General features: G+C 35.3%; 1 protein-coding gene across 1 annotated transcript in view; it reads right to left on the bottom strand.

Moving 5' to 3' along the window:
- Positions 1-18,075, bottom strand: part of LOC125233435 (formin-like protein 14) — a 276,315-nt gene extending 258,240 nt beyond the window's left edge. Inside the window, exon 1 of the mRNA XM_048139453.1 lies at positions 18,031-18,075. The gene's annotated coding sequence lies outside the window, so the exon portion shown is untranslated. The remainder of the gene's footprint in view (positions 1-18,030) is intronic.
- Positions 18,076-21,916: the final 3,841 nt, after the last annotated feature.

The following is a 21,916-nucleotide window of genomic DNA, read 5'->3' as shown; positions in this document are numbered from 1 at the left end:
AAGTTTTATATGTAATAACGAGTCATTTTCCTCGTCATAGACGCTTGTTCTGTTACAACTCGCCCCCGATTGGATTTCTTTTACAAAATACAAAGTGGTTTGTAAAAAAATCCAATCTCACTTAGCAAAAGAAGCAATAAAATTGAATAAAAGAAAAATATCTCTAGATCAGTCGGAAATATCCCCCCATTTCTAATCGTGTGGTGTGTATTCCAATACTATGCAACTGCTAGCGACTCAGTTTTGAAATCAGCTCATCAGAATCTCGACAATGAACCATGATAACTCCTTCCTCAGAGTCCACGCATCGCCAGGGATACCAGGTTGTGAATCTGATAGGTCCTATTAACCCGTTCTTGCTAGCTCGTTCCCCGGTCGCGGCGAATATTCATTCCATCCACACTGTTGGACCGGAATAATTATCGTAATAATTTCAACGAGTTCACAATAACTTCCCACGCAATTACGAAGAAACCTTTAGAGCTCTCATTATAAGTCCAGAGCCTTCAATCTCCATTGTCGGAACTCAAACCAATTCCTCTACCTAATCACTCCAGCCACATGTTTTGGCGCATGTCTCATACTTGAATAAAATATACTGACTTAAGATCTGTTTGGATGTGTTTTTTTTTTTTTATAAAACAAACCTTAAATGACATAAGCATGTACCTCAACTTGGTACCATATCATGATCAAATGAAGAAATGATTTGATGATACTAAACTTCACATATTTGAACACATAACAAGGAAACAAATATTGAAAAGAGCCTCGTTCTCACTAGACGATTTTGGCCCTTTTATATGTCGATTGTCAAATACATCCCATTCAAGATGAGGTGTGTGGTTTTAGTATGGGTCTTATTACCTTGTAGAGTGAGTAGCCACGAAAAACTACCCTTGAAATGGGTCTAATCCAAATGGATTTTAACCTAACCGATAAGCTTTTTATGGCTAATGTGTTCCCAAAATCCCCCCCGCTGTTTATTCCCCGCAAATTCCGACCAAACTAGTTTTGACCACTTTCCAGCGCTGTCTGTCTATATCAATCCACTCATTCTATAAAAAAAAACATTCAAGACACACATCATTCAGTCATTCATCCCATTCAAAACATTCTTACATCTATAAACATTCATCATCTCTAAATTATTCACACACACACACACAATGTAACCATTCTTACTTCCTCATTCGCTCTTTCACTCGATCTCAACAGAAAGCCAACGCTTTTAAAAGTAATCAAAATAACGAATAAAAATGGAAATAAAATAACATAATAACTTCAAAATTCACGTATCCCATTTTACCCCACTCTACCCTGACTCGAAGGCAAAGAAAATTTCAATTTATTTATGATAGGTTTCATTTTATACATCTATATTTAATTTTACAAAGTATTTATTAACCGCAAACAATTTGACAATGTGTGAAAATTGTTTGATGCACATACTAAAAATAAAATGTTCGTACGGACAAAATGTTACATTTTATGTCACATTTTAACTAGAGTCAATTACTGTAAGTTCACTACCCTACTTTCAATTTCCTGTCTTTGTTTTTTTTTTTCTACAGTTCATAATGCAAAATTGATAGCATAAAATGCAAAAAATTTATAAAAGTAAGTACAGTCACTTAAAAAAATAGTGGCCCTCCCTACTCCGATCTTTGTAGAACAAAATACTGACCGAGTTATGCTTAGAAACGAGGATCTGCACTGGTGATTACCGATATCGTACAGTATACCACCCTATATAATGTAAAAAAAGTGATAACGCATAAATAATAAATATCACTGCTAACTGTAATAACTAAAATGAAAAATAGCTTATCCACCGATCTCGATTTTCTAATGTCTACCCCAGGTAGACTAGATACTATGATGTCCAGTTATTGTTATATTAAAATAATCTAACCATACAATGTATATTCAATACATTCTTCTTACAAAATAAAGATTTAAAAAAAATTGTTGTCCATATAATGAACCGACTTCTTTATCTAGATAATAAAAAAAATCCGTATTATAAATTTACATCCACCATACACCATTTTATAATCCTAGGAACGAAACTACTAAATGACAGAGAAACTTTACGATGGGCTAGCCAATAAGGCCCTTTATCACACAGATCACTATAGAAATAAAATTAATTTTAGTCAAAATTTTGACTTCTACCACCCCTATAATAATAACAGTGAATCTCAATAAAATTTTGAAGAACTCATAACGCATTTAAAATAATGATAATGATGATGATGATAAGAAAGAAAAATAATAATGTTCCACATAAGTATGTCGCAATAAATAAACATTCTTTACTAAGAAGTCATTGACTTGTAACCAATGTACTCATAGAATTTACATTACACATCATGTAATGTTCATAATAAACGCATAATACAATTTTGCAAAAAAAAAAGTAATTGCAGTTTTGAAGTGGTTTTCATATTTTCAATTTTTTCCCGCAAAATATGATGTATCCTTAATTTTGATATGGTTTTGATATTTTTTGTAAAATATAATGTAACATCAAATTTGATGTGGTTTTGATAAAATATATTCCCTTTTTTTTTTTTCAAACTATCTGCAAAATTTTATTTTGGTTTTAATTGCCTTATGATAAAATACAAAATGATGTCATAAGTAGGTTCAAAATACTTTTATTTGATTGGATAATAATATAACAAAATAATGAATTTTTCTTGAAAGCGAGCTTAAAACTTGTATTGTCCTATTCTATGTCTTCAATATTGTATAACATGCCCCGAAAGTCTTTTGTAACCTCGGGCAATTTATTCCTTCTTCATTACATTTGCAGCTGCAGCAAACTTTGCAAATTGTTAACAAACACGACAATGGGCTGAGGAACTTGGTTAAGGTGTCTCTCTTCCTTTTTTTCTTTTCATACTTGGCTAGTTCTATGATGAGTTCTTGAGTAGCTAATGATGATGATTAGATCCTGCTGGCCTCCTGGTAATATTTCAAAATTTTCCAAACTATTCTCTTCTCAGTCGGTGTCATAACCCAGGACACCATGAAACCTCTTCCGAAGACACGTTGCACACTTGATCACAATCAGCATAACCGCAAAAGATCCAGTTACTTATTTTTGAACACAGCAAGTAACTTGAAACCAATGAATATTTCTTCAACTCTAAAGTTGGCTAGTCCTTATTTGTCCAATCATTGGTCAAAAAATAAAATATTGCATAAATCGAATATCATAAACACTTGTTATTTCACTAGCGTTACTAAGCATGCACTTAAACACACACTGAAGTTTTCACCGCATGTTTCCACCGTCCTCGCTGATCCACTATGTTCAATGACAGAACACTGCTGTGGTAAGAATCTATCTTAGGTTAAAACTAAAGTTAAGTTAAAGACTTCCAATAAACAGAGGGAAAGATAAAATAAAAATCACAAGCGTTAAAATATTTTCCAAAAAAAAATATGCCAACTAAGGTTGCAGGACCATCTAGGTACTTTAACCATATGAGACGTACGTCTCATTTACGTTCACCTACAATTATTATTATTATTTTTTTTTTTTCCTCAAGTATGATGTCTGATCGCTAAGTGACTTTAATTTTTCTAACTCAAAAATTACTGCAGACTATAAAACTCCGTCTTGTTTGCTCAATAAAACTAGAATAGGGTAAATTAACTGGGGTTTTGAACACTTACATATATGTATTTTTCTTGATCGGCATTTTCTGTTCCATTCTTCTGTTTAGTGTGGCATAATATGGCACCAATAACAACATAATCATATTGAAAATCTTCAGTAACACATTGGTCCTATGAGCAGGTATGAGACCAGGCTCAAAAACTCTTACTCCTCCGTTAGTTGACATCAAAAGCCGGGTACTTCAACTCGAACGTCCCACGAAATATCTCAATGTTCACTTCATGTTTTTCGCGTCCAAACTGTTGCTAACTCTGACTCCATGTACTCAAGTCTTGCACTATTGCACTAACACCTTTTTTAACTAACTAATTATGGCCTAAAACTAATTGAAATTACTATGTTTTCACTAACAGAGCTCTTCGTTTCAAACCGTAGTTAACATTTCTCTTCGTGTGATAATAAGACGTCACTAAAAATCACACGTGCTTCTACACAATCAACTATACTAATTATTGGAAGCTACACAACACTGTAATTTCTGTGAAATCGTTTTCTTAAATAAAATTTAATAACTTCGCGCTCAGATTTTTTTTCCGTAAGGAACTGTCACTGTCAATATTGTCATCCTTAACCGTTTTTTTTTCTTTTACAATTGTCCTCATGGGCGTATTTTCATTGTAAACACACTAAAGTGTTTTGTGTAGTCACAAACATTAAATCAACAAAACAATTATTTGATATCATAAATTTAGCCTATCATAATGTTCAAATATTTGACTAGTTATTAGAAATATATAATTGATTTTTTTTTTTTCATAATTTAATGAAATCGAACGAAAACTATCGTGTAAATTTGTCAATGCGTAGGAAATCGCGTGTGCGCATCGGTTTACAAAAGTGTGACCACATTAAAAATATATTGTGAGATTCTTTAAGGATCTAACAGACGGTCGGACCGCACTTGTAAGGGGACATGTGTTAGGCCCTATTTACAAAATACCGTTCAAAATCTACACAACTTGAATAGTTTGATGTGATTTAAGCAATAGAAAATTAAATTAACAAAATCTTTTGTATTTAAATACATCTATTGTATTAATTTTACTATAATGAAGTAGAGAAAAATGAAGTAAAGTTTTGTAAATGACAACACCGGACAATAAATTACTGAATTACTGAATATCTTTTGTCGAAAATTGTATGACCGATCAAGCGTACCAACTTAAAAACAATGATAGTTTGTGTAATGTCACCGATAGAACACCTTTTGGCGAAGATATATGTTATCTGTGGTTAAATTATTTTCTCTAATCTATGTCATGCTTACCGCTAATCCGCTTGTTCGCGAAAAAATGGCAGATCTGTTTTTGTTTTCTTTAGCTCATTATTAATTACGTGATCTACAACTAGAATTATTTAAATATTCGCTTTATTTTACTCGGCTTAAACAAACGACAGACAATTCTGCGCCGACGCCGGTCATGAACCGTCCATATTCGCCATTTTGTCATTTAGCAAACTAAGAAAATGCAAACAAAACATTATTTGCCCTAAACACGCGTTACTTCTAAATAATTTTGTCGACAAAGTGAGCCTGTTTTATCAAATTGAACTCTGAACTGCAATTGCAATGTAATTTTCCGTTAGCGAAAGTGAGGTTACGAAATTGACATGACATTATTGTTGGAAAAAAAAAACGTGAATGCAATGGACATGTGTTTTGTTGTGTTTCTCATCAAGATAATAGAAGAATTTAGTGCTCATACTCATGATCTAATGAGCAAACAGCCCATGCAAAGGATGTCTTATCGGGCTATGCCTCAATTGATAAAGTGAACTAATTGCCTACTTCAAAAGCAGTTTTGCATGAAAGGTAAGCTTTTGTTTTATTATTTGATGTGTTTTCAAACTAGTCGTCGTTTTCGAAACCCAGCAGAACATACTTGCGAACTACAACGACTAGACCGAATATATTGGTGAAATGTTGCTTATTTCATTGTTCTGTCGTCAGATAAGTTAATGATAATAAATTTCCCCACGTTACTCGTACTTTCTGACTTTCACATTGCCTAAGAGGATCTTAAATATTCTAAATGTACGTGAAATAGTCCTAACTGTCAAAATATATTTGCTACTTTCAAAGAGGTTTATATGGTTGTTTGATTTTTCAGTCAACATCTAATTGGAATTTACAATGCCCGATATTTCTACACATCTGCCACAAATTTTATGGAAAACAATATTTATAGAAACTGAACATACCTTGGTTAAACGGTAAGCATTAAAAATATGTTCGACTAATTTATTTGATCTAGGCTACCTAACTGTTCTTGGAAATTGTAACGTTGTTTCCGTACCAACATATAAACTTCTCAATTATTTTTCTGAAGCGCTGGCTTATGGGCTATGGAAAATAATATTTGTAGGACCTCAAATGAATGTCATGGCATTTAAAAATAGGCATTGAATCTTGTCCAAACTTTAATTTTGTATTTTTCAAAGATAAAACTTGACGTCTGATACTTAAATAAAATTATGTAGACTAAAAATCCAGACTTAGCATAGATTTTATTTCTGCTACATTGAGTTTAAACAATGTATGTATTAATTTTCAGTATATGAAATGGGTAACCATCCTCGAAGAACATCAACCAGCTGTCGGCAATGTGCAGGTGGACTGAGGAATTTTCCGGTGTGTCCTTTATGGACTGTACTCCGTCTTAGCACTATCCTCAAGTAAGTACAAAAAATCATTGCCACTAAACAGCTACTTTTTAACTTAATTAACTCTACTTAGTGAGTAAAACGACTCGACAGGAAATTTTACATAGAAACATGGATATGGTTGTTCTTCTTCTTTTTTTTTTCTTAACCATGAATGGCCTAGATAAATATAAACAATCTTAATGATACGTATTTATAAATAAGATTCCTTAAACATACATACACCCTTTTTTTTTAACTAATTTTTTTTTCATATATACAATTTCAGGTTTTACCCGAGAGGCCATGCTTCAGGTTGGACCGTCTTCCATATATCTACTGACTTCATATAAATGAAAGGTACTTATGTTTTATTATAATAACACGTTCTAATTATTAAATTTAAAAGTGAACAGCTCATGGCATCAATATTTATATCTAGAAAATTGAAATGAAGCGTAGAGCAAAACGGCGAGGCATGAGCGACCGGATAAAAATCAAACTTAACTGACTCATCATCATTTTATTGGCTAAGCAAACTTATTACTAACTCATTTATGTCCTAGCTCATGTAGATATGAACTGCTAGGCAGGGGTTCTCAAACTTTTTTTATTTTTAATTTCCTTTTTGTAAATTTTGCTGTATGCATTGTTTTTTCTGACACAATATTTCTCATGGGCGTGTCTTAGTTCCAAAAATTAAGCGACGCGCCCCCGTGAATAGATAAATGAAATAATATTGAACCCTATTTGGCAGAACCTTACTCTAAAACTAAACCCTTTTCTTACGCTATCTACATGAACATTTCTAATCTCTGACGTTTCCTTTCAGTCTCGCTGATCTGCACTACCAGCTCATGTTCAACGTTACTGAACAACAAAGTAATCCGACAATCAGACTGGACCCGGTCATGTTAGGTAAGTTTACATACTTAATGCGTACCACATACTACATACTTTTTCTGAACCTCAGTAAAATATGGTTTTATAATGATAATAGTGCTTATTATCTATGCCTACTTAACAGGAATATTACAAATTTCAATCAATTTTCATGAAATTCATTAAGCAATTGTGACAATGATCAAGCAGTGGTGGAGTTAGGGTATGGCGAGGTACGACCTCCCAGATGCTGGTAATGCTAATATTTCGTAGGATATGTTTGACATGGTTGTAATGAAGTACAGTATGTTGGCATACTCCTGACTTGTGAAATATTGTATAAAAGCTGTGTACACAATCTACCGAACATAATGATTGTATGGTTTTACACTTACTATTTTAGACTAGCCTACAGCTTATCATGTGAGGTATCGAACTCATGTCATATGGAGCTATTGAAAATCTTATTTATACATACATACTTATTTGTATTACTACAGTAAAAATGTATACCTATAGAAAGTTGAAATTCGTACAGTGCATTTAATTTATTGAAATAATTGGCAGATATAGGCTACGGTGACCTCTCACCATCAAGAGGGACGTATGCTTGTTTACTACGGATGTAATATGAAAATATATGATGACTTATAAGCTAATGAACTAAATTAGTCCTAACATGATTAATACCTATATCTTAACAGACAGAAACCTGTTCTTCTCACGGCTGCACTACAGTGACAATATTTGGTACAATCCGTACAAACAATATGCCAAATTATTGTATGATGTATGAAATCCTGTGAGCCAATTTGTAGATTATAGAGTTACAACTGAAATGCAAATAAACCATCCATCGAAGGATGTACTTGTCATAGTATACCACATGCGTGTAGCTATTCAGTATTCATAGAAAAATGGCGGGACGCCCCATATAATATTGTACTTCAGCGCGACAATGAATAATCGCGCCCCCATAGCCATTAGACTAGAGCCTATCTTCTTGTATTACTAGGTCTTAAATCTAGGGCTTAGGTATCCTAGGTTATCTGAGATAATATAGTCTTACACCTAGATTATGATAACGACCTACTTACTGTCCTAACTAGTAGTTATCCTGCCTATAAATGAAATTCTGTATAACAGACGTCTTCCAGGAACATACATAACATCAGAGAGTGTTCATGGACTATATAAGACAGCATCGAAGCTATCCGATCTCCAATGTAAAGCGCAAACGTGATGTAAAGCTTTCAAAATAGCCCTGAAGATGGCAGAACCTGCTATGAAAATGTACTATGCCGATAGAGCACAATTTGTTTTAACATGAAATTCTATTGCTATTGTACATAGTGTACACACTTATGTTTCCAATTCCGGTCACTAGGTGGCAAACTCTTCTAAAGTGCTACAGTTCCGCGCCTTCTTTTATTTTAGGTACATGAATATTTTTTCTATAAGTACCTAGTATTTTACGTACTAGCCCTGCCTATCCCACAGCTAGAAAAACATACATTAAGGCACAGAATAAATAATAGTACTACACATAGGCGCAAGGGAATGTCAAGATGCGCCAATGCCAACAATTGTTACGTCGCAATGCAACCAAATCGCCTAATCGGGACGATGTTTAACCACTACGATTATGAGCTAATTTCCTAGAAATAATTTTGTCTAGTTTACTACGCTACTTTAATTTTATTATTTTTATTTTTCAGAACCAGAGGTAGGAGATGAACATACAATTGACTCTATATCGATGCATGACTTCGCTCGGAACGCGGCAAGAATTAACAATGGAAGAAAATACTACAGACGTGTTTATTAACAATAAAGTTATTTTTGTTTTTATGAAATAGCGATTGAATAAAAATATTAGGTATATGAGTTTTATTTAGAGATGAAATAAGTCAGAAATACAGCACACCCACTCGTTTTCACAACAACAAATGTAGCCTGGTAAGGCTAATTCCTATTATTTATTTATAAACCTTGGTATCCAAGATGTGTTCTACAGAGCACATCTTAGATCCCTTGGGCACGGAACCAAATGTAACTAAACCTCCGCTCACCTTACTTATTTACTTACTTACTTGACTAACCAACAGTATAGCTAACCCCCCTTTAAATATACCCCGTAAATTTGGCCTTGTGATCGTCTAGCGTGAATAAGTAGAACCCTTCGATGTGATCCGCGATAACCTAGATCCTTTAATGAGTATCAGCTGTATTTTTGACTAATTTTTAAAATTTTATTTATTTATATTTTAAAGAAGAATAAAGGTTATTGTAGCATAATAATATAGTGTTATAGAAGAGTATTTTATCAGATTTAGGCCTAGAAAGTTATATGTGAGAAAATTAATGACGTAATGAAGAAATTTTAGAATAAAAGTTAGTGAGTGAAACATACATGAAATAAATATTAAAAAATATTTTGGAAAACATCCGCTACGCCTTATTAGTGGTCCTGGTTGGGTACGAACTTGCGATTGCGGTCTGGACCCCTAACCTGATCAAACCACTTTATCAGGATCCTAAGCAAGTAAGCCTGAAGGGCTATCTATCTACAAACTAACCCCTTTTTTTTTTTGTTTCTTTTCCCTAGCTAAACCCCCTTTTCCCCAATACTGCTAATAGACCATAACTTCTCGATCTTTCTAATGTTTTATCGAAACACCGAGCAGTTGCTAACTTTTATAAGAAATAAGTAAGTCAAACTTTTCTAAGCTTTAGACTTTCCATCAGTGGACGGCGCTCGCATGCCACTGGGCCCTATAACAAACAAATCCTTTTTATTCCAAAGACAGTTTGTTTCCCTAGCCAATTTGATAGAATTTACCTTGAAAAACTAGTTAGCAACACTAAGTGTCCCGCAGCCACACCGAAAAATCAGAAATTGCTACCACAATTATTAATTTCACTCAAATAAATTAAGTAATAAGAGATTTTATAAATTACCAGTTTTACCACATATTTTAAGATAGTAAACACCACATTTAAAGTCCATTTAAACCATATAAATAGTAGTAGTTAAATTATTTCTCCACAATACACGTTGACCAATTATACTCCAAGACCAATCATAAAAGAACTCTACTTTCATAGAAATAGTGTGTGACTTTACCCTAGTCCTATCGTTTTCCCTACTCTAGCATATCTGAAACACAGACCATCACTTACCATAGATCTAATGTTCAGAATATGCACAAGTGTATCCCTACCATAAGCTGTACAGTTCAGCCAGCGAAGCTGAGATAGGCAACCTATAGGCTTGAGTTCTGATCCCCCCCTCTGCTTTTGCCCGCGGGCTAGGGTAGCAGAGAGTAGATCGCCCTAATACCGTGTATATATCCAGTATTCTAGGACACACCAGTACCAGCCACATGGAGACCCAGCTGCGATCAACTTTACTTAGATATGGATCGATCACAACCGAAATCCCCAGCGACCAACGCCAGCATGGACTATATATAGGACCCCAGCCTCAAATACTGCCGACTTCAGTGAGCAAGGATTACTCCTAATGTCTTTCGTCAATCGTGAAAGTCCTCACTTCCATCTAACAGTTGGACTCTTTGAGACCGGTGAGAAAATACGCTTTTGTAAGTATAAAAAGCGTCCAAGCCCTCCACTTGGAACAAAAAGACCCCTAAACGCCTCTTATTTGACACCGTAAGGGAAGAAGCGCCTAGCCGGACAACAGTCTGTCACAAACAATGATCTGGCTTATAACTTTCACAAAATAACCCCATAGAAAATTACTAAATTCAATTTTACTGACCAACTAAACAAACGAGTGAAGTTTCCTTTACGTGCTATAATCTAAGCTTAGTTTTGCAAGAATTACTCCCTACAAAACCAAACACAGACTTATCTCCAAGCACCAGCCATACATCGACCCAGTCTTTGTATTGCTTGACGGCACTCATGAAACAAAGCACAGAAAACTTCACTATACACATTAATTTAAATGTAACACTACACTATAAATAGAACACTAAAATAACCCCACAACTGACGGTAAAGCAATTCCACCACAGGTCTAAGTTCAACTGTACGACGATATTGTCCCCGCACAATCAAACAAAGACACAATTTCAAAGTTTACAATCACTTAGAATAATTTCCAAGTAAAAACAAACAGAGAAATAATAGCAGAACAACTTCACTCACCAGTATAACACACGAAAGCCAGAGACACTGTTAGTCTTGTAGATATTTTAAGAATGACCTGCGACGGCCTGCCCCGGCCCTTTTATAGATTCAAATGGCGACAGAATTTGGCGACAAAAAAGCGACAATTGAGCGACAAATTGAGCGACAATTGAGCGACAAAAAAAGAGCGACAAAAGAGCGACAAAACGGCTACAAAAGAGCGACAAGTAACAATGGATAGCCGCTAAATTACATGCATAAGAAAAAGGTCATAACTGTTTTGTTTACTAAGTCGTACGCCTTAGGCATTAATGTCCAAGACAGCTCAGCACGTACGTTTTTGCTTCTCAATAGTAACATCTGCATGACTGCACGTGTTCCAAAGTGATATAGGAATAATTTTATTGATACCTAGTTAGCGACGAAGAGTTATGTATTGCGGTTAGTATAGGTATGCAGATATTTTTTTGTTAAAGGGTTTTAGTTAGTTTTGTAGATCAAATACGCAGTAAAATATCATTTTTGTTTCTAAATGCTACATTAAACACATCCAGAAAGTATACTACTAATCATTATCAACTTTCATGACCTGTGATTGAAATCAAGACATAATATCGGAACGCTACGCAGCTGACAACTGTCAGTGTCAGTATTCCGTCCATGTGAACGTAGTTTGTTGATAAATACGTTTTTCCAACCTGTTTTGCATCGAATAACAGTGAATTTTATGAGTGAAAACGTGACTATACATGTGATAAAGCTTCAAAGATATTATTTGTCAAAATATCCAATGAAATCCCAAAGAAATATGCACCAAAAAGTTGGTCAAGGAAAGTTGATTCGCCGTAAGTTTTATATGTAATAACGAGTCATTTCCTCGTCATAGACGCTTGTTCTGTTACAATATTTCTTTAATTTCATACCATTAACAGTCTGACTAATCTACCATACTAAGGACATGTAGAAAGTCTAAGTTGTGGACGGAAGTGGGGATGGGGTCTCCACACACTGCCGGTTGTTGGTGAGCGTTCACTGTCCATCGTTTGGACGACTTTAATATGGAAGGTATGTTATTTTCTTGAATGATCCGGAAATAAGTACCTACGGAATTTAGTAGACATCCATCCTGGATGGATCAGGATTTGAAACAAATAATGGATCGAAAAGCTTTCTGTCTGAGTCGCAAACAGTATGATGACGGGGCATTTTCGCACACTTTCAAAACCTTTTTTTTCCAAAATAGGTAAATTTAATTTTTCCACTTCGTTACCATTTTTTAAACACTTTGTACCGCGGTTACAAAGTGGAAAGTATGCAAAGTAATAACAAAATTGGGACCATTCTTTGTCTCTTATTTTTTGTCCTGGATCGAAAGGGCTCGTGATTCTGAGTAGGAAAAACATAACATTTACCTACCTTAGAAAAAATATTTTTGGTGACTGTTCTCGCGAAAATACCCAACTGAGTCGTGAATCCTAAGGGGGAGGTACACTGATGTCTCCTTATATATATATATATATATGCGTCCACCTTTTCTCTGTGAATGTAGAATCCATCTAAGTGTCTCCACTGTCTTACATGTCGTCGTCGCATGTCGCGTTGCACTCGTTGGTGCCAGTACCTAGTGCATAATATATTTCAATCGTATGTTCTCGGAAAAATTATTATTTGTCATGTTAGTTCAGCGAACCTCGGTACTTCTTGTACTGATACGAGTATGCACCCAAGCAAGATAGCAGAGGTACTAAAAGACTTACGGGCCAGTTGCATCAACCACAGTTAACCTTAACAGACACATCAGCGTCACGCGGCAGAAGTCTATGAATATTCCCTTACAAAAAAGTTTGCGAACGCTAAATTCAGTAACAGATGGTTTGGTGCAACCGATCCTTATTCGACTTGTCATGTGTAAATAAATTGGAAGCTAGGTAATTGGTGCAAATCATACCACATTTATACCAGGGCCTACATGCCCTAGCCTACAGGCTTGACTCAAGCATAGGTTGTACAATACTCGTAGTTGACGCTCCGTACCGTAACGTAGCTAATAGCTATCACTCTCTATCACTCTTCCCTATTGGTGCGACAGAGCCAGTTCGCCACGGAACCTCAATGATAGTACTCTTGGCTACTACTGACCACACCACACCTCGGACAGTAAAAAAGGTTACAAAGGTTACAAAGTGAAAAGTATGCAAAATACTAGAAATTTTTGGGACCATTTTTTGTCTCTTGTTTTTTGTCCTAGATCGATAGGGCTCGTGATTTTGAGTGGGAAAAAAAGTAAAATTTACTTACCTTAGAAAAAATATTTTTGATGATTGTTCTCGCGAAAATGCCCATTCTTGACAGGCGGTAACTGTGAGGTAACCGGCACTTTTAGCGGGAGCCATACTGTACGATGGTAGTAGTTTATTATACTGTGCTATTATAGCACAGTATAATAAACAGTGGCCTCAAACGTTCATGGCCTATAATAGGCCATGAACGTTTGAGGCCACTGCTCGCCTACGTTCGGTTGCTATAGGAATAATGGTCCTGAGCTTGGCACTTATCGCTTACTTCAATGGAATTTAGGAGAGGTAATTATACATCAGCTCATTATGCTTTAGTATCTGCATATTGTACTACACTCGTATGCTAAATAAAATATGGTAATTAAGGATTTATTTGTAGAATACCTAAAACTACATATTACGATATTACTACCTGATACCTACCACACAATTATGATCAGTTTTTTAAGGTTCAATTAAAACATTTAAAAAAGGAATTACATTTTTATGATTATATTGTATTGTATTGTATTATATCGGAATTATATTGGATGTAGGACCGATATCCCATACATTTAAACCGCCATCTTTGATTTTTACTATTGAAATCCTTCCGACATCCGATATCGAATCGGATAATGTGAAAACGCACTTTACAGTTATGCAGTTTTTGTTTGGCTGCGATTTTTTTTTACCTAATTTTTACGAATTGTCTATTTGACCCGATATTTGACCGTAGAGAATTGAATGAAGTTACTTATTTATTTTTATTTTTCTGTTTTCCTTTTATGCAATCAATTTAAAATAAATATAAAAACTAAAGTAGTGTAAAAAGTGAAAAGTAAATAAAATAACGTTTAGAAAATTACCAGTATATTCATAATGAGGTTACGTATATAACATATTAGGTACAAATACCAGTATATTCATAATGAGGTTACGTTACGTTATATTTTCATAAATAACAAAGATTATGATGGATAAGTACATTCAACCCTCAAAAGTCATGCCTTATTCATGACGTGATAAATCACATTCGGGCATCCCCACTGGATTTGTGACTACCCGCTGAAAACCTGAAACCAGGTCGTGTACTTATTCCTATTGTTTTTCGATACCGGTCTAACAGGGCCCTATAAATGGAACAAATATGAGTTAAAGGAGTGCGTTCTTGTACTGGTTATTCTCTAGCGATCCTCACACACCTCTTGATAGAAAGTTCACAGGGAAACGAAATCACGGGTTACTGAGTAATTTCTTAGTAACAGATAGCTTTTCTATCAATCCGCTATCTAAAATTTATCTGAAAATGTGTTCCTTTTCCATTACTCAATTTACTTTTGAGCCAATTCATTAATGATTAGAATTAATGGTACGAAAACAGAGACAGTTGTTAAAAATAAAAAGATTTCTAATAGGTTATACGTATTCAAATCCGCTATAAATGAATATTTTTCTTTCTAAATAATTATTTTTGGAATAGCTACTACAATTTGGCAACTATTTCTTAACATGCACATATGTATACGCGAGTTATTTACTCTGAATTACTAGTTTGTGTCAAAACATTCCTATATAATATTTTGTATGATAATTTGTGTTCAAAATATTCATATCAGGTAAATATGAATACTTTTTTTAAATATGAATACATTAACACAAATTATCATACAAAATATTCATTTACTTAGAGTAAATATTCACACGCTAGGTTTAGCAATTCTAGTAAAACCACGTGATCGTGAATGAGAGAAATATTTTTATCTTTAGTGCGCTCAGCTCAGATCATAATAATATAACCATTAAATAGTCGCTCTAAAACAAAGAATGTAAGTAATATCTGATCGAGCTACAATGTCTCACTAGCTACTTTGAAACTGCGACTTTCAAGATAAACGGCCGTCCGATCGCTAAGTTCGTTCAGGCGGTCGCGTGAACACAAAAGTTTGTAGAACCACAGGAGGGGAAACAATAAAATTCACAGATCTCTACACCGTAGCACGCCGTGTGGTGTTGGATTCGCGAGTGAAGGTGCACAGTGTACTTGTAAACCAGTATATCTAACACTCAAGACTTGTAATAAATAAGTATTAAGTAGCTTATAAACAAACAACATTATTTCTAAAGAAAACAATAAATGAGGAAAGAAATTCCTCCTAGCCTTTTAGCTTGACACCACAGATTTCGGGAGATAGGTCATGCCGGGCGATTTGTATAGAATACGCCTGACACCCATGACCGTGTTTTAAGGCTCAGGGCCTTGAAAGGCCGAAATCCTTCATCCTTTAATTGGCATATTGCTGAGGCTTGACGAAAAAGATGCCTTAGCGTGTCGAGGCAATAGTAGATGAGGCTCCAAGACGATGTTCGTTTGTAAAAATAGTGCACCTCATTCTGACTTCTGATATATATTGTATAGGTCCCAGACATCATATAAACAGATGTTGCCAAGCAGTTTTGTGGTCCCCGTCCCCCCCACCCCGCCAATTAAAAATTGCATACAAACAAAAAAAATTTTTTCATCAAATCATGCCGTGTAGGGTATCAAAAGAAAGGGTTTATTGAGTAGTTTACGAATATATAGCATACTATAACATTTCTTACACTTTCTCTAAGAATTTTTTAGAAAATTTACGAAAATACTTCATTTTGGAGTTCACTTTAAACCACTGTAGATTACGAACTAATGAGTATATTTTTATAATTATTATTTTAAGTAACTAACAAGAGTCCAATGTCTAACTAACAAGAACCAATAGTTCGTACAGTGAAAAAATTGCATTTGGGAGCAGGGAGAGCAGTCAAAGATGACGAGTTTCGATAATTGAAATATCTTAACATTTCGGTCTCTGAGTGGAGTTCCGTTTGCGGACCTCAATCTGGCATATATTTATTACATAGACAGATATTGTCAGTTTTACACCCCCCCCCTCCCCTCCTCACCCTCCCCTCCTTCACAAATATTACTGAAAATTACATAGATTTTTTATTTGTGAAGGATCTAAGTAAGTACGCCTAATTAGTTACACGCGAATTTATTAGAATTAAACCTACATACCACTAAGACATATCTTAGGTTTTTTAGAGCTAAAGTAGAGCAAAATAAAAAGGTAGTAATTAAATTAAGATTATATTATTTTTTAAAAGGAGACAACCTTGATATCGTCAGAAAAGGTACGAGTTACGAGATAGAAAGAGAGCGCACTTCTGCGTGAATATAATTTTGTAGGCATTAAGCGTTGCGCGGTCGGAATTTGAACTTAATAGTATCATAGCATGAGTCGTTATTTCTTTAAACGGGTTTTTGGAGAGGGTTTTCTGTACTTGTACTAATATGTACTTATTCTGTGCGAAAGCTTCAGGATTTCTTGAAAGTAGCTTAAAAATTTATTAATATAGTTACAGTTGAAGTGTATACTTGTTTTCGATCGTATTTCCTCGGAAACGTCCGTAATGCTAATTAATTAGTAAGTATTTCTTGTACTGAGACTGATTAAAATAGCATACTTAAATACGTTCGTGAGTTTCCGTGAAAATACGATGGAAAAACATTTCGGACTACATCTGTACAAAGCTACAAACTAGCAAGCTAATTTTGTTATACACTGACAGGAAAAAACTGCAATATTTCGTAATGCGACGACAACCATGTGATTCGTGAAGTATACGCTCCTTGTTAGCAATTAAGTACCTACCTATGCGTAATCGGAAAGTCCAATTAACTGGTTTTGCTATATCTTTCGACTGGCCTATAATCGATCAGGCAAAAGTGAATGGCACCTCAGGAACTGGAATTAAATCACCAATCACAGACGAGTTAAACGCTAGGGATGACCACAATAGCTTATTTTGATGAGACATACATAATTTTCTCAAATCTTGAGACCGCGTTAACCGAGAACTCGCGAAGCCAGGAAGATACGATCAGGCAATGTTCAGCGGCCAGCTTCGCCGATAAATCTGATCGCGAGCCAAGCAATCCCAATACCCCTGAAATTGCACCGCTGGTTACATTGTTTTTGAGTTGTGGCTAGTACCGTAAAATGTATTTTTTTTTAACATGGTATCCATTCGATAAAGGGTTCTTTCTTGCCTTCTACGAGGGATCATGTTTCACTTTTCTTCCCTACTTGGAAGGATCAAAGTGACAATGGTCTGTTTCAGGCCACGAGTTTATTTCTTGCATAAGTACACATTTAAATACCTATACATGGGTATTTTACATACCTATAAAAATACCCATATTACGAGGCACATTTCCCTAATTTTAACCAACATACTTTACATTTTTAATACGTAAAACGTGTACGTTTTACCCCCCAACGTTGCAAATCCCTAGAGCAACTCTAGTCGTTTAGTACCTAGTTTATTTATTACCTGCAATAACTTGTATTCTCCAAGGTGTATTTTGTATTTTTCAGCCACAACGCACGGGAATAGTATATGGAAGCCGCATCTGCAAATTTAAAGATCACATTTGGAAATATAAACGCAGCAATTTCCTGGGACAGCTGAATCAGACAGCTGTAAGTATGAAACTTATTTAAAGACATCAAATTTAAAATCGTTTAAAAAATTCGTGTATGTATAATGTAATACCTTATTACTATCATGATAGTTGTTTTTTAACTACACTGAGACTATAGCACGTGCCGTTTAAACGGGAGCTAGCCGCCGTCAACAATAGACACAAAGGCCTTTGTTTAACAGATTACGGCTAAAGCGAAAAGTTCATCTCAGAAAATTCATACTATAATTACCAAACGGTGCGTACACGATGCAACATGAGATGAGGAAACCGAATACGCTGATCACAATAAATTACAAGCACAGAATATATAATAGTACAAGTACAGAAGGCCCACTGCTTTGATGTTCACGAAATGCCGCCTTTTTAAATGCCTACAAAATTCTAACAAAGAAACGAGCCGCACGTGGGCAACGTCGGATGATAGGGTTGCCTATGGATTAAAACGAATTAATTCTCAGATAAAATGTTATATGTACTATATATTCAAGTCTCGGATACTTTCTAGGTATATAAATATACAGTATTTATATTATATTTTTGTTTAAGCCTTCAGCATCACAAGCCTTATTGAACTTTTCCGTGGAACTTAATCAATTAAGACCTGTGTAAGATTGTCCTATTTTATTCATGATGTCTATTTAACTAAGCATTATTAGTCATTCCACACGTGGACATCGCATATATGAACCTTAAAAAAAACTCGCGACGTAATGTAACAATAGAAAGTGCGAACGTGCGTTCCGTGAGAACGCGCGCCACCCCTGATTAGGCCGCGAACTCGCGGCCGCCAGCATGTACTTGTAGCGCGGCGATAGAATCGCGGAGTGAGCCGCCCCTGTTACAAGTCCAAAATATGTCATATATTTTTTTCGGGATTTCGCTCAGTTTCTCATTATTATTTATTTTATCGATATATTTCAAAAACCGTTAAGCAACAAATTAAAAAACTAAGTTAAAAAAAAATTTGGTGCCAGTTTTTAACCGTCGCCTCATATCTCAAGAAGGACGGTTATCAAGTCGTCTGTATGTTTTTTTTTTTTTTAATGTTTGTTCCTCGATATCTCCGTCGTTACTGGACCGATTTTGAAATTTTTTTTTTTAATTGAATGTATATGCATACAGATTGGTCCCATTTTTCTTAGAACCCAGTTCTGATGATGGGATCCTGGAGAAATCGAGGGAACTCCTCGAATCTGAAAGGCATATATATAGTGATTTTTGTGTTTTTAAAGGAACAGCATGCATTTAGGTACGGAACAGTGACATTTGGTGCAATGGAACTGCTGATGATGGCCAGAATAGAACTCTTCAAATCTGAACGGCACGCTTATAGTGACTTTGGTATTTTTATAAGAACAGCATGCACTTTCATCCAGAACAGTGACATTTGGTGCAGCGAAATTGCTGATGATAGTCAGAACCGAACTCCTCAAATCTGAACGGCACGCTTATAGTGACTTTGCCATTTTTATAAGAACAGCATGCGCTTACGTCTAGAACAGTGACATTTGGTACAGTGGAACTGCTGATGGTCAGAACCGAACTCCTCAAATCTGAACGGCACGCTTATAGTGACTTTGGTATTTTTATAAGAACAGCATGCACTTGCGTCCAGAACAGTGACATTTGGTGCAGTGGAACTGCTGATGATAGTCAGAACCGTACTCCTCAAATCTGAACGGCACACTCATAAGTGACTTTGGTATTTTTGCAAGAAAAGCATGCATTTAAGTTCAGAACAGTGACATTTATTTATTTAGTTATGTTTGTTAAGCATATTGAGTTTTCAAGTCAAAGTTTGTCAAGCTTCGATTTCTTATAATATAATATCGGATTCATGAGGAATTGAGGAAACTCCTCAAACCTTAACGTTATACGTATATTCATTTATGTTGCCATCTAATAATTAAAGCATTAAAAGCAGTTTTAAAAAATACCTACACATTTCTACATAATCCAACATTCGCAAGTAACTTTCACCAGAACCCGAAAGGCGACGGTTTTTAGGGTTCCGTAGCCAAAATGGCAAAAACGGAACCCTTATAGTTTCGTCATGTCCGTCTGTCCGTCTGTCCGTCTGTCCGTCTGTCCGTCTGTCACAGCCGATTTACTCGGAAACTATAAGTACTACAGTGATGAAATTTGATGGGAATATGTGTTGTATGAACCGCTACAAAATTATGACACTAAATAGTAAAAAAAAGAATTGGGGGTGGGGCCCCCATACATGTAACTGAGGGATGAAAATTTTTTTTTCGATGTACATACCCGTGTGGGGTATCAATGGAAAGGTCTTTTAAAATGATATAAAGTTTTCTAAAAAACATTTTTCTTAAAGTGAACGGTTTTTGAGATATCAGCTCTCAAAGTCGTAAAAAGTATGTCCCCCCCCTCTATTTTTATAACTACGGGGTATAAAATTCTAAAAAAAATAGAGGTGATGCATGCTAATTAACTCTTTCAACGATTTTTGGTTTGATCAAAGTATCTCTTATAGTTTTTGAGATAGGTTGATTTAACTGTAATTTTTGAGAAAAATACGGAAAACTACGGAACCCTACACTGAGCGTGGTCCGACACGCTCTTGGCCGGTTTTTTTTCTTAAAAATTATATATTAACTTATCTTATACTTTTAAACGAGCAATTCTTGTATATTTATTTATTTATTTATTTATATATATATATTTATTTACACTGACGATCTCGGAAACCGCTCTAACGATTTCGCAGAAATTTGTTATGTGGGGGTTTTTGGGGGTGAAAAATCGGTCTAACTTATCCTTAGGTCCCGGAAAACGCGAATTTTCGAGTTTTCATGCGTTTTTCTTCGCGCGCCATCTCGTGTGCAGTAGTTGTACTGTTAAGACAGAATTCTTTCGGTCGATGTAAGTACTATTTATTGCAAACACTAGATGGCGACACAGGTCAAGGCTAAAACGAATAGAAAATACACTATTTGAGTTTTTGTGGCGAAATGCGCGCCATCTCGTGTGGAGTAGTTGTGTTGTTAAGGCTGAGAATTCTTTCGCTCGATGTAGGTACTATTCATTTTTGAACTAGATGGCGACACATGTCAAGGATACGAAACAGAACCGAGCGAAGCTCGGTTGCCCAGATATTGGGAATTAATGATAATACATAACTATATATTATGTAGGATCAAAACAAACTATGATTTTAAAAACTAAGATTTTTAATTTGTAACTACAATTTGACGAATTCAAGCTACTTAATAAAGTTCCTGAATATTTTAGCCCACATTTACCATGTTTGAAGTTGAATACGTAACCAGTACATTAGCATTGCGAAATTGGCTGGACATACGAGCATACTCCGAAACTAGCGAATACTCTCGGGCAATGCATTTAAATTTTCCATTTTCATTATTTCAGGCACCGTAGCCGAATGGCATTTCTGCGACGCGAAACGAAATCGAAACGCCGCAGAAAAGTAGTCTGGCTCTGTCGCGCCAATACGCAAGAGCGATAGAGATAGATAGCTACGAAAGAGATATTAACGTGAGCGTTTGTGCATTCGACTACGCACACTGGTCCCGGTAATAATTTAATTAAATTCATAACTAAGTAGTAGTATATGTCTTTTGCCTCCATAGTTTCTAGCATCATCGTCGACTACTTTATTAGTTAACGATTTTAAGTAGGTTTAAAGTTAAAAAGGTGAAAAAACACCGAAGTGAAAGCATCCTTTTTAAAATAAATACCAACGCATCT

The sequence above is a fragment of the Leguminivora glycinivorella genome, chromosome 14, assembly GCF_023078275.1.
Source record: "Leguminivora glycinivorella isolate SPB_JAAS2020 chromosome 14, LegGlyc_1.1, whole genome shotgun sequence".
Taxonomy (NCBI): Eukaryota; Metazoa; Arthropoda; class Insecta; order Lepidoptera; family Tortricidae; genus Leguminivora; species Leguminivora glycinivorella.
This window is presented reverse-complemented; position numbering and strand designations above follow the sequence as displayed.